Here is a 13,125-nt window from a genome sequence, read left to right on the forward strand (position 1 = left end):
AATAGTGAGATATAGAAAATAATGAGACAAATTAATTTTCTTTTCCCAGAGGTACTATATTCCCCATAGCTATCACTCAGAGGACAACCTCTTTTCTGAAAGATTGATATAAAAATAATTTATGTCAGGCTAAGAGGCAGAGCAAATCTGACTGAAAAAGCACATAAATGCCTTTAAGAAAAGAGTAGTAGCTTGTGGAGACAGTGCTTCTTGGTAATTAGGGGTGTTTATTATCCTTGTCAGGCTTTAACAATCAATTGTGGATATATATAATGAAAAGGATTTCAACATTTAATATATATCCCATCCAGGTCCCACTATAATTTAGCTTCAGGTAATTCAAGAGGTGTAGATTAGTAAACTAGAAGATTTTGGGGGGGGGGATGCTTAAAATGCTGCAATGATGAGAATATATTGAAAAAGAGCATCTTACTAAGTTGCAGTTATTAATAGAATCCTAGACCTTGAAGAGCCCAGATTAGTTCATTTATTTCCTTGCTTTTAATAAAAGGAATAATGTCATGAAACCAAACCATCAGAAATGATAACTTTGTTGCCAAAACTATAACATACTTTATATTTTTTGTAGTAGAACACCAGATCTCTAGATATATAAATGAATCATTCTAATGTAGTTTGTGGCCTGTGGTTTTAAGGAATATAACCAGGAGGAATACCCCTGGAGGGAAAGTATCCATGTTAGATGATTCCAAGGCAAATGAAGAGAAATTAACTCACAAGAGCTTTTTGTGAAATAAATAAACTCATTTATTTTTTCCAATTTGAAATAACTCCAAATAAGACACCTGGCATTCATGGCTATAAAATCATTGTACCAAGATGTTTGGGTTTTTCTATAGTCCTATATTGCAAGTAATAGTATTGACTTTTATGCACTGAGCCAGAGGGGTGTTCACTCATTATCTCTTGTTGTATGTATTTTCTATAATTGCCCAAACTGCAGAAGTTAAAATACAGGTATCTATAGAGTAACTCTTTACTGAGACTATATTGAAAAATTTCTTTCTTACATTGGTACATTTATTTTCATTTTATGTTTAGGCACAGAGGACTGTTTTGGGTTCTGAACTTGATACTATTATTTCAGCTTTTTAAAAGATACTGTAGTATACTTGTTCCAGTTGTCTGGTTCTTAATTTATCACCACTATTAACAGCATGTTCTTAACTGGCATCATTCACCCTTGTGTAGCAAAATAAATCTGTGTGTATGAAATTCATATGTATGTAGTTTTTCTGTTTCGGGGGTAAAAAGCAGTCATCATTTGAGAAAATTTTATGGTACTTTGGAAGGAGTGCAACCTGGGAGTTATATTGAATTTTGAAGCCTGCTGTCTACCACTGTAGTCTTCCAGAGTATTTGCTTAATTTAACATCTGAGACCTTTACTTATTGAGAATACAAGCAGTTTTTGCTGAATCTTAAAATCCTTTTAAGGTTTTTAAGCTCCAACAAAATAACGAATCTCTTGCATGTTTACATGTATATGGCTGAATATTATTAACATCAGTTAAAATTCAACCAAAGTTACTTGTAAAGATGGAAGCACATGAATCTATCTCCAGCTTCTAGGTCACTTCCTTCTACAGTAAACCCTTCCATCAATATTCTCTCCATATTCCCTAAGAGTTACATTTTACACAAATTGGAAAAACTGGATGTCTGTTTTGCTTTTTATTTTTAGTAACTAGCACATTATTAGCCTTTCATATTACTGAATAAAAACAAAATCTAAAAATACAATAGGATTCTCCCACATTGCCATGTTTAAGACAACAGAGAAGAAAATAATTGACATCAGTTGCATATACATAGATGCATATAAATCCAAACAAGCAAAACCCCATATTTAAGAAAAGACCAGTTGATTTGGAAATTTGATATTAGAATATTAACAAAGTGACCACAAAATAAGCCAGAGTAATTATAATAGGGAATAATTGCCCTTTCATTATGACTGAAAGGGTTAAACATCTAAAAAAAAGTAGTCTTAGTTTTGCAAATACATTAAGGAGATAAGAACCCCCTCCCCCCCAATATCCCAAAAAGGATTTAAAATCTTTAAATCAAGTTGGAAAAGTTGATACAGACTTGTGACCTTAATTATAATTTAAAGCCCTGTCTCCAGAGTGTCTCAGAGTATCTGACTATTCTGGCCAATGTTTTCTCAATTTGTGCAGGCATGAATACTAGTACGCATATTTTCCTAATGAATTTTTAAAATTAAAACCAGAGATAATTAGAAGGTAGATAAAAGCTACAAAAATCTTTCTATCAGAAAACAATAGTGATTCCAAATGTCTAGGACTAGGGCTGAAAACACAGTGCAGTCAACTTGTAGGAAGTCCTATTTACTAAATTGATGACCTGAGAAGAGAATAATAATTGTATTTAATTGGAACATGGTTGATCACAAGAAATGCCCACACTATTAAGAAGGAAAATGACACATATAAACAAAGGATATTGTCTTATAGTCATTATTTTAGAATAAAGGTATTTTTATTAATATATGTCTAATTTGATGTAAGTGTGCCTTTAAAGTCTATAAATATCTACTTTATATCTTTCTACCTAAGTAAAAAAGGAAAGCGTGATTCGGGGAATTTTGTATAAGTCAACCAAGACAAGAACCAAAATCAGGAGAGGCTGACTGTTACTACTTTGAATTTAGAAATAATATTCTGCAAATAATGTCTAATAGTATCAACATCAGATAATTTAGTGTTCTCAAAAGGGGCACTAGTAGCATTGGGGATGAAGTAGTTTCTCTGCTACAACAGCTCTTTGTGGGGGGGGGGGGGGGGGAAGGATGTGCCAAATAGTCATGTGCCTCCTGGGGAAAGTAGTACTCACTTCAAGTGAGAATCGGGAGGACCTCCAATTCTGCAGACTTCAATTTTCCGTCCTGAATTTGGACTGATCCATTAAGCTGATTCATTTCTGGCAAGGCATCTGGTTGGAAAACATTAAATCCTATATAAAAGACATGGGATTAAAAAGTCTTGCTTAAATGTAATTGTTAAAATCTTGTTAAAACAGTAAATGAGTAAGTTCAAGGGAACATCTAGGTTTGACAACCCAGTCAGTATTTAAATGTTTTCCTATTTTCCTATATTCTACTCTAAAGAACAATTCTAGTTAGCTTATAGATCTAATTTTAAAGAGAAAATATTAAAGTTTATGGATGACATTAAAATCTGTTAATCAAAATGGATTATGAAAAATATTAAGGATCTAGAAATAAAGTGCAAAGAAAGATTAATAAATTAGACTGCATTTAAATTAAGAACATAGGCTTATTAAAGAGTAGAAAAACAAGCTACAGAATGCAAAAAAAATGCAGTTTAACTGTCATAGGACTTTTAATTATAGTATTCTTACAATTCAGTAACAAAAAGATAATCCACTAAAAATCAGCAAAAGACACAAGAGTCACTTCACAGCTCCATATCCCAAAAGCACAAAGGAAAATTAAATCTACACACATAAAAGGGGATAAGACTTGTTAGTCATCAAGAAAATGTCAAGGAAAATCATTAGCAAACTTTTTACTAGGACAGCTTAAATTAAAAGGACAGACAATACCAAGTGTTTACAAGAATCTTGAATAATAGCTCTCATACACTACCAGCAGGAATATGGATTGTTGGATCCCTTTGCAAAACTGTTTGGTCTTATTTATTAACTATAGGTTTACCCTATGACACAGCAATTTCATTTCCTTAGTATATATTTACCAGATATCTACATGATTAAAATGTACAAGAATATTGATTATAACATTTTAGTAGTCCCAAACTAGAAACTTAAATGTTAATCAACAGTACAGAGAATTGTGTACATTTATATGTGTTATGTTTCAATGTAAAAAAAAAATTAGGAATCCTGGAAGAAGATTCTTAGAGGTAGTGATATGGCAAATGTGATTACAGAATGTAGAATCCTCTATCTGTATATCTATGTCTATATATATCATATATATCTAGATCTATATCACATATATATATCATATATATATTTTAAAGAATCCATTGTTTGATGTCTACATCATGTTGGACATGATGTCTACATCATGCACCTGATGTCTACATCAGGTGGACATTATTCTATTCAAATTTCATTGGCCTGAACTCATTAACACACTAACTTCAAGGGAATCTTTAAAAAAAAAAAAAAAAAAAAAAGGGACTTTAATTCTGTGCCTAAAAAACCAAAGAAATAGGTTTAGGAAGAGCTTGCCAATTTGTTAAAATCAGTCCTAGTTCAATTTGACCCTTAGTATCTTTGGTTGATAACATCTAAATCTCTTAAACTGTTCTACAGCCTTTAGTCTCCAGACTATGCTCTCTGCACTGTGTTGCAAACACCCATATTTTTTTAGACAAAATTATTCACCCTCTTCAGTAAATAATTTTAAGGCTTTACCTGTCTCTACTGAACAAATTCAAAACTTAACTAATATGTAAACAAGGTTTTACACTGAGTGGAAATGCCTTGTGTGCCAGCAATGTGTCAGAAATTTTTTAAGCAATAGAGCAGAGTAGGGAGGGAGCCAAAACATAAGAGACTCCTAAAAACTGAGAACAAACTGAGGGTTTATGGGGGGTGGGAGGGAGGGGTGAGTGGGTGATGGGTATTGAGGGCACCTGTTGGGATGAGCACTGGGTGTTGTATGGAAACCAATCTGACAATAAATTTTATAAAAAAAAAAAAAAAAAAAAGACCAACCTAGCTCAAACATGAATAAGATAGCAATTGCACATTGAGTTAGAAGATATGTAAAATTGTATACATAATGTGACATTTTCTGTTAAACTGCTAAGGATAAAATCCTTTGGAATCTTACATGTGCAGAAGTTGGGAACCATCACCCTAAGGATGATTAGGGTTTGCCTGGTAGAAAAAAAAAAAAAAAAAAAAGGACATTTCCTGGTAGGGGGCAAAAACACATTGTAAATCACTAATTTCCTTAAATGATTCCTCTCAAAGACATGGGGATAGATTACTACCAATAAGGGAGAAAGATTATATGTTTTATAGTTATGTAATAGAAAGGTCCTACTGTATGTAAATGCTGACTGACATGTGTCAATAGTTCTGTTTTATGTGGTATAAAGAAAAGTTTAACATGCTGTATCTTTCTCAACCCACTGTCCCTATTTTCAAAATACTAGCATTTAGAGAAGTTATCTATCTTTGCAGAAAACAAAGGTATCTGAGAATTTGTTCTTTTTTTGGAAGTGTCTTTTTAAAATTTTTTTTTAAATGTTTTTATTTATTTTTGAGACAGAGAGAGACAGAACATGAGCAGGGGAGGGGCAGAGAGAGAGGGAGACACAGAATCCAAAGCAGGCTCCAGGCTCCGAGGTGCCAGCACAGAGCCCAACATGGGACTCGAACGCACGGACGGTGAGATCATGACCTGAGCTGAAACTGGACTCTTAACAGACTGAGCCACCCAGGCGCCCCATGGAAGTGTCTTAATGAAAAATTTCCCATGGTCAAAAGGTATTTAATGAACAATGGGCATTTTAAAAGAAGGTTTGAAAAGGTAGGATGAGTGGTGGGAGGACTTGCCCTCAAGGGAAGATTTGACCTGCAGTCTAAAGAAACTTGAGCGTAAAAGAGCCCAACAGAGGGTGGGTGGTGTGTGGGAAAGACGGAGAGGGAGGACAGTGAGGGAGAAGGGAATGGGGTATGGAGATCTGGAATATCTGTGTAGGTTAAAACTGAAAAGAATTTAGGAGGTTTAGCTTGAAAATACCTAGATAGTTGGAAAAACTACGGTCTAACGGACATTTGAGGAATGAAGGACCATGGGCTTTAAAAGGTGGTATGGAAATCAAGTAAATTGTATCAACTTATGTCCCTATTGCCTGAGGCATGTATAAACTCAAGGAGGAAAAGAAATACATCTAAAACCCTGAGTTTAGTTAATATATTTTAGTTATTTAAGAGCAGTTTTAGGTCCTAGGCGTGACCAAGAGGCACTTTTTATTTTATTTTATTTTTTTTAATTTTTTTTTTTTAACATTTATTTATTTTTGAGACAGAGAGAGACAGAGCATGAACAGGGGAGGGGCAGAGAGAGAGGGAGACACAGAATCTGAAACAGGCTCCAGGCTCTGAGCTGTCAGCACAGAGCCCGACGCAGGGCTCAAACCCACGGACCGTGAGATCATGACCTGAGCCGAAGTCGGACGCTTAACCGACAAAGCCACCCAGGCGCCCCAAGAGGCACTTTTAAAGTGGAGGTACACCAGTATTTTTTAGCATTGTCTCTCTTCTCCTTCCCACCATGCATATACGTGGCCTTCATTCATTTCTAGGCCAACTTCATGACACATTCCCACTTGAATCTTAATGTGTAACTGAGTCTTAAAGTTTACTTCCTACCCAGATAACTTAGGATGAAGCTTAGATACCAACTAAGATATATGGATTTTTGATAGGAGACTCTGCTTAAGTGAGATCGGTATTTCTTGCTGAGATAGCTTCGTTGGTTCAACATAATCATTGGGAAGCTCCAATTTTGTTTTCAATAACAGATTTGTCTTTTAATTTCTTATATAAACAATATTTGTCTCTTTTAGAAAAGACTTATACATAGAAACAAGTTGAAAATAAAAAAAATCACTCACATCTTAGTACCCAGAAAAATATCTCAATTTTTTATTGAATTGTTTTTATTCTTTTTTAACTTGTTTTAATTTTTATTTAAATATCTCTCAATTTTAAGACATTTTCCATGTCTGTGTTTGAGTGCCTTCCTCATTATATGCATTTAAAAACTACAATCAACTGTCTTTACATAATGTTTTAATTAAATATGTTATATCCACCCCATATTCTACTGTGTAAATACATTTAACTTCATAATGTATTTTAGTATTACTATGAGATCCAATAATTTGGATTCCCCAGAATTTACTAATCCACATTATTGATCATTATTTTGTAAATATTTTATCATTATGAATAATAACCTGGTTAACATTATTTTAGCTAAATATTTATGCATATCTTCATTTCCTGAGAAAAATTTCTAGATGAGTTTCTGAGGCTAAGTGTATGCATAGCTTCTTGCCATTGATTCATAGTCTCAGATTTCCCTTTAGGAAAGTTACACACATCTACAAATCTCACAGGCAGTGTTTGAGGGTAACTATCTCTGCATTTAGTTGTAGTCTTTGAATAAATGCATTTTAAATTCTTGATCTACAACATCTCCATTGCAAGATGTGAATAATTGTTTAAGTATCCTGCCACACACTCATTGGTTTGAATAATTATGTCAACACTCCTGCTTTGTTTGTACTAGGGAAATAATGCTGTGTTTTTCCATTGGTTAATATTTTATAAGGCTGAATGAGATTATCCAAAAACCTGCAAGGGCATTTCTTAGAAAATACAGGAGCTTCACAGGAGAACGTGGCTATCTCAGTAGGTTGTACTGATTTACCCTAAACCAGAGACTACGGTGCTAGTCTGAAGAACAAAATGTGGCATATTAGGAAAGAACAAACATTCTCCAAAGTGTTTTTCACATAATAATGAATTTTATTCATTAATTCAAATTTATTTTGATATCTTACTGTTTTCATAATTTATTTTGATATCTTACTGTTTTCATAAGTATTTTTAATTTCTAAGGAAATAATAAATCCATGAAGCTAAAGCTCATCTCTCTAGTTTGCTTTTGAATACTTTTTTTCTTTTTAAAAATCATAATAAAATTATCTGATGCACAATTTCAAGAGATGGATGAAAAGTTTGCTGACTACTTAAGTATATTTCACATAATGGGAACTATTCATAGAGAGGTTCTTTTGCCCAGATTACAAGAGACCTTTCATAAAAATTGATAATGTATAGATCATTGAACTACTTTTTTGTGATAAATGGTTTGTTGAATAAGATATTATGAAACATGTAGTTAAAACCATGGGAGATTAAACATTAATTGAATAGAATATAGCCCATCCCTGCTCATGTACACATTCACTCAACTGTTAAGTTCTTGTCTGTCATATAGGATCGGAATGTTCTTCATGGCAGTGTTTTCCATGAAAAGGTGTATGATGGGATGGAAGGAAGGTGAACTAATTACAGGCATGGTTTGTCCTTTGAGTAATAACTCTATCCCCAGCCTGCAGGGCCTGTCACTATTTGTAGCACTGCCTCCTAGTCTTGACAGTCCAAATGCAACTTGTGCTAAAAAAGAGCTGCACTACCTCTCATTTTTAGGATGCTGGTGCTTAAAATTTATCAATTTCTGTCATCTCCAAAGTATTGACAGGGATATTGTCATTTTCTCTATTATTCTATTTAATGATTTTAATATTTAATATGAAACAACAACAATTAAAACAAAAGTGGAAACCTATACAGCTATTCCCTCATTAGAGTTAGGCTATTCAAGAACTTTATTAATTTAACTTACGTAACAATTTACTTAACATTTGTTCATTTCAGGGACATACACAGGAAATAACCTGACAGTAAAGACACCCACATTTTTTATTTATTCATCAGTTCATACTGTCACACATGCCCCTCCAGAGCTCTCAATCATAACTGATCAACACTTGCCAATGTAATACTATCTGTCATTTGAAATGAAGGTTCCTAAAGTTTCCTTTTTCTTTGTAACTAGACTCAAATGCAACTTTTACTTGAGGAATAGAACTTTATTTCTGTATCATGGTCTATTGGAAATGAGACTCGAGGAGTCATATGGATCAGGACTCAGAAATGTGAAGACAGATAATGTTGGGTGTAATCCTCTATTAAAGTGGACACTAATATGCAAAATACCAGCCTTTTTTAAGTGGTTACATTGTGTTCTCCAGAGTTAATGGGGGGGAAAAAAAAAAAATATATATATATATATATATATATATATATATATATATATATATATATATATGAAACACATGTGAAACTGCATCAAACAACTGATTTTTTCAAAGAATTCACTAATTTAACTGAGGATTCCTTTAGGGTAACAGTCTTTGGACCTTTTTGATTCTCACATTACTGAAATGAAACATGAACATTCCCTCATCACTACTATTCTACTTTATACCTCTTTACCTCCACAAGGCTGCATGAGCCAATTATTTGACTCAATTGACAGGGACGATGAAAGATGCCTGAACTCTAGATTGAATTACTTTTCTGTCAGGATTGTATGCATTCCTGTCTAGAGATTAGTTTACAAATTAAAAACTAAATTTGAAGAGAAAATTATTGGCTATTGTGTAGTGATTTGCTGAGAAAATAACATTTTTTTTGGAATTTAAAAATTTATGTCATAGTTGGATAACAAGCCCTTAGCCCCAATTTGTACTCTTTACTCCTATCATCTGACAAGCCTACATTTGATGTCTTTAATGTAAACCAGACATACACAAATTTTATTGGTAGCCCAGCCAAATCTGTTCTACATAATGGAATTCGTTACCATTTCAACATTTTTTTTCTTGTAGTCTCCAGTAATGCTCTAGACCTGTGTCCAACAAAATAGAGTAAAATTTAATGGATTTAATTAAATATCTGGTAAATAATTCAGGATATATCTAGGTTGCAATACTAAATCGAACAAATTCAGTATTTTGTGTGACTGATACAGTCATACATGTATAGATTTGCCATTCTTTGCTGTGCATTTTATGAATATGTTAGTATAGACTTTGAATAACCGAAAGACTTGAAAAATGACAGAAGTTGCTGTAGTAAAATTAGTCAGAAAATGATTGAAACTTCCACAATACACTGTCCTAAAACTATGATCAGGAATTAAAAGAAACTTACTGTCTGGTTGAAATTGTAAAAGAGGGTTTGTGGACCCCGCAAATCTAAGCACTTCTCTGAAACTTGCATGAATTGTGCATTAAAAAATTAGAGAATGGTGATTTTTAAGACCTTACTTTGTTGTTAGGGTTACTTGTAACCTTAAAACATAAAACAATTTGAATCTGGAGCAATGTAATCTCAGAACATCTGTTCTGGGAGAGAGAAGAATTTGTTATTTTGGTGATATTTTTCAAGTTTGTAGTTAAACTACAAATTAAAAAAATACTTCTTTAAATACACTGATGCTTATCACTTTTTTCTTTGATTTTCAAGTCTATGATATTTTCATTTTTACATCCTCTAGTTTTGATAAGAATCTTGATTTTTATTAAGAATCACTTATTGCCTATTTTACAGAAATTATTTGGCCTCTTGAAATAATTGTAAAATTTGCTATATTTGGATAACAATATACACTATGGCAAAAATGATCTAGTAAGGGGTTTAACTGAAACAAGTTGGTTGATTTGTAATAATGGACACTTAATGTTGCCAGAGAAAAGTACATCAGCCTAATATTTACTATTAGATAATTTTATAGAGATGTTAACCTAATACCAACATGAAAGAAAAACATTTAAGGAATTCAACAACAAACAATATACAGGTACCACATGTTGAAAATAAATGTGAGTATAATAAATTCAAGATTATGCATATACACTGAGTATAACTTTGAGAGCAAAAATACACTAGTAGTACAAGATGTTAAAATCCAAATATTTGAATGGAACTGAGCAGTCTCTTTGTCTATTACCCTTGAGAAAACTTTCCTTCATTATATAACAAACATTCTATGCTGGCTGTATTGAATAGTAATAGAAAGTTTCAGAAATGCAAGTTGAATGATTTATTTGGCTCCTACAAAACCTAACAGAAGCAATTGGCCTATATATATTTTGCCATGTAGTTCCTGGCCATTTCCAAATAAGTTCCCATGGTTTATTAAATGTTGAGGAAGAATAAAACACAGATATGTATGTGTGTGTGTGCATATATATATATATGTATATATATGTATGTATATATATATGTATGTGTGTGTATATATATATATATTTCTATATACATATATATTCTATATTCTATATATATATTCTATATATTCTATATTCTATATATATATTTCTATATAACCTATATATAAACTATAATAAATATAAACATGAAATATACTTGTATATAAATATATAAAAATTTATAAATATATAAAAATGTTAAATATATAAAAATTTATAAATACATAAAAATTAAATATATATCATTTACATATAAATCATATGCTTATATATTATAGAATTCAAAATTTATACATATACTTAGTATATTTTATCAAATTAGAAATAATACCATATTAATAATAATAATAAATCTTAGGAAATTATCTTTAACCTAAAACCAGCTAAGTAGTATGCTTATGCATAAATTCCAATTTTTGGTGAATTATGTACCTTAACAGACTTGTGAAATAGAAGAACTCTAGGATAGACGTTGGTTTTCTGAAAGAAGAAAAAACTATGAGTTGATGGACAAAACTGTGTATTACATTTAAAGTAGGAAAAGGAAACAAAGCATCATTTTTGAGTTGTGAAATACTCAGAAAAGTTGAAAATCATGCTGATTTGGAAAGTAAGAAAGAACACAATGCATGTTATGGATCACTTAGGTACTTCTAGTGATGCAGAACATTAAAGAAGGGGAGAAGATAAGTGAAACAAAACAAAAATGATAGATTGAAAGGCAGTAAGTTATGCATGTGAGAGAAGGCATAGCCTAGTATGACAAAATAAAATGAAATATGAGAAAATATTTTTTAGACTAAAACATAAAGAAAGGGACTTTAGAGAATTTCTGATGTAATACCAACTGTTAATCATCAGATAGCTGAAAACATGCCAGATACCATGGTAAGAAATTTGCATTTATTAAATAATCCACTTCTTGCACAAGTCCTCTAAGTATTTTTATACTTTACAGATAAGGAAACTAATGTTTGGAGTAATTAGATGAATCCCTCAAAGTTTTAAAAATACAATGTAAAATTGGGGATTCAACCTTGCCTGCCTGACTCCGAAGCAAAGGTGCTTAACATTCCCCACTATAATTTGTCTATAATTAAAATGCTGTGCTCTTAATAGGCTAGAATATGGACTAAAGAGATAAATATTTGGCATGATAAGTTATATAAATACAACAAATTCACATAAATTATAACCTCTGTAGTAGGATAAAGGAAAGGCAAATTTGCATGTGAGAAAGGAGTATTGAAGACTAACAAAATTGACAACAAAAATGACATTTTACATGAAATGGAACTGCTAAATACCATGTTCAAATTAAAAAGGCAAATTAAAGATCTAACTAATGTGATTATCTTAGTTTGAATTCTTATGGGAGCAGATTTTAAGAGAAAAATTTGAATGCAAATATTTATTCTGGACACCGGTCTACCTCTTTTTTTCCCATGGGAAAGTTGGAAGTGGGGATTTTCATCTTTAACTGTTCTCTGCTGAGCCATGGAGAGGGCTGTGGTGACTGGCTAGTTCAAAATGGCTTTTATGTCCCTCCACCCCCTGCCACCCCCAACACTGGCTTCCAGGAAGTTTAGAATTTGCTAGCTTCCATTAGCACTCTGAGGTAGGCTAGGTCAGTCCTCTGGGCAGCTTCCATAAAAGTTGGGGCATTGGCTGCATGGTCTGCCCTTTTCCCTTTCCAGGGAAAAGTTGGAAGTTGGAGTTTTTCCTCAGTATTCTTTCCTGGGTCTGCAGGAGGAGCTCTGGCAATTGTATCCAATCTGCCGTCTTTTCACTCTGCCCCAGGTGGCTGGAGTGTGCCTCTTCTGTTAGTATTCTGAAGCAGACAGGGCAGAAGAGCTGGAACTGTTGACTCATGGTCCAACTCTTGCCCTCCCCAGGAAAAAGTTAAGAGCTACGGGTTTCCTCTCCATTAAATGGTGCTGTGCCATGGATAAAGATTATGGCAAGAAGATTGCTCAGATTTCCCTGCTGGCCTTTGATGTAGCTGTTTTATGCTTGACTAGGCTGCTGGAGCCTCTTAGCTAGTTTTTGGATTTCTCACAAAGGGAACTTATCTGTTGTTGAATTGTTGGATTATAGGGGTTATGTGGGTCTAGGGCTTCGTATTCTGTCATCTTGCTGATAGTGCTTCCTAAGCACTATTATTTAAAGCCAACTGAAATCTTTAGTCCCTTGACCAGATCTTATCCTGAAGTTTTTCAGCATTT

The sequence above is a fragment of the Panthera leo genome, chromosome A1, assembly GCF_018350215.1.
Source record: "Panthera leo isolate Ple1 chromosome A1, P.leo_Ple1_pat1.1, whole genome shotgun sequence".
Lineage (NCBI taxonomy): Eukaryota > Metazoa > Chordata > Mammalia > Carnivora > Felidae > Panthera > Panthera leo.